Source organism: Nicotiana tomentosiformis, chromosome 5 (assembly GCF_000390325.3).
Source record: "Nicotiana tomentosiformis chromosome 5, ASM39032v3, whole genome shotgun sequence".
Taxonomy (NCBI): Eukaryota; Viridiplantae; Streptophyta; class Magnoliopsida; order Solanales; family Solanaceae; genus Nicotiana; species Nicotiana tomentosiformis.
The window spans coordinates 68,878,079-68,880,731 of NC_090816.1; positions in this window are offsets into that span (position 1 = coordinate 68,878,079).

Genomic DNA, 2,653 nt, shown 5'->3' on the forward strand with positions numbered 1-2,653 from the left:
CGCAATATCTTTCAGAAATGTCAGCTAACACTAACAATCCATCCACCATTTTGGGGTACCCTAACCCCAGCTGGATCTTGATGTCTCATCGTTCTCTTAATCTATATCTGTTAGCTCCCATAGGTCCTAACTGAGATGAGTGTGGTCAATTGTATATATCTCTGTTATTATTGAAAGTAACTCAGAATGCTTGTATTTCTCTACCTGAATTGTAAATACTGATAATCTTCACTAATTGGGTACCTCGTACCCTTCTTCACCTTGCTTATTTTACTTGTTGAAGCTTGTATCTACCTTCTCTCTTCTCTCGTTGATTTTTATCATAGAGGTGGATAGATGTCCATGCCTTAGGACTCCTTATCAAGAAGCTTACACGTCTTAGTACACACACGATCTGCTGAAAACCTTACATTTACTCATCATAAGCATGATGCAAAATTGAGTTCCTCTGACTCAACTCTTCCACAGCCACATTCAATCTCTTACCAACTGTCTTTTTGGATGTATGTATGGTTGTATCGAATAAAATAGAATTTAGGAGTTTGAATTCTTACAACTAAACTCTACCACACGATCTAGAGTAAGAAGAAAGAGTGACAGTCCTAAATGCCCTATAGCCTCCTGCTTATAAACGTGGTGCACAACACACCTATAAACAAGACTCTACTAGACCAGCTTGTAGACTCCCTAGGACAGAACTGCTCTGATACCACTTTTGTCATGACCCAAACTGATGGGCCGCGACGGGCACCCGGTGCCTTACCCAACCGAGTACCGACGTAACGTATCTTTCTTATCATACCATCATGGGTAAATGGTCCAGAAAGGTCTTCATGATATAACCAGAATAAAATATAAGGAAATACTCAACATAAGACGACCCAACATGAAATACAAACTTATACATGTGACATACGAATCTATAAGGCAGACATGATCATTTTTACACTCAAAACATAGGCCGACAAAGCCATAAAAGTATCCATATACATGACATCTATCTACAAGCATCTAAGAGTACATAAACATCATAAAGGTCGGGACAGGGGACCCGCCATACCAATCAATACATGTCCAAATTATACTGACCAAATAGACAACTCCGGAGCAAGTGGAGTGCACCAACACCTTCCGCTGAGCTGATATCCCACTAGGAAGACTCCCAACCTGTCTATCGGGACCTGCTGGCATGAAACGCAGTGTCCCTAGGCAAATAGGACGTTAGTACGAATAAAGTACCGTGTATGTAAGGCATGAAAATCAGTATATAAAAGACGTGAAAGAACCATGTAGTAAAGGACTCAACCTATAAGTCTGAACAGCTCGGTGAGTCATGAAAACATTTATAATATCATGCATATGCGTATAAATGTCATACCATGTATAGGTATATGCGTACATAACATCATCAAGCCTTTGAGGGCATCCCATCATATCATCTCGGCCTTAGTGGGCGAAATCATCAACGTATACCAGCTGATCAGGTGGTGGTGCGTATATAATACCGTAACCTTTCCCCATACCCTATATACATATAATATACACGTATATAACTCCAGCTGGTCATGGGTCAATATACAAGTATTAATGAATACAATGCATAATGAAGTTAGTCAATAAGATCTCTCGGAATGTCATAAGATCAATATACATTCGATTAATATCATGAAATAAACTTTATCAAATTACATATTTTTTGAGACCCATGAATAGACGATACAATAATAGGACACATGGGGAATCAAGAACATAGACACCCCTAGTACTTTTAAGAATAGTGTTATTCGTGAAAGTTGTACGTTTGCTCGTTTCGTTTGTATCATATGGATCATGCCAAAAGTAAATAAGGGATAGCCTTAACATACATTAACCCTGTTGAGTCCTTAGTACCTTCCAAGAAACTCTTCAAACAACTCAACTCAATCTACCATAGCAGAAGGAGATTGAAAATCAATGCTGAGTAAAGGCTAAGTCTGTAACTTAAGCTAGTAGCTCGTTTACGTAAATTCGGCAACGTCTCTCCTGTAACAAGGGCCTCCTCTAATACCATATACTAACAACAAAAACCAGAGCAATCCAGCAACATATAATTATCAATAACAAGACACCATATAACAACAACAAGTCACAACTACTTTACGACGAGCAGCAAGCTCCGATTGGAATCTGTATACCCCATATCACCCCTTATAGACTTCTTACTTTAACTTAACAATATCATTAATATTATAATAAAGTCATTCACCAATGATTCCAACCTTATACAATATTTTTATAACAAATAAAATAATTCACAACTCCAACTATCCTGAATTAGCAACTTTATTTACTAGTTCATTTCTAGTCCATCTATTTAACTTAATCAACATCAAGATAACCTTAAGTAAATGAAAAAACACAATATAAATAACTCCTACAGTAGCTTCAATTCAAAATCCAAGTTATATTTAGCTTGCAACAGCCCTCAATGACAATACAACACAATAGAAGTGACTTAAGCTAATCTTCACTTCCAATCTAAAGTTTCATATGTTTCTTTCATCAATTCACTTGATCAATATATATACATGCATAAAAACAGAAACCATATCATAATCAAGTTATTTTTCCTAATTTTCAGCCATAAAAATTATATATATATATATATATATAT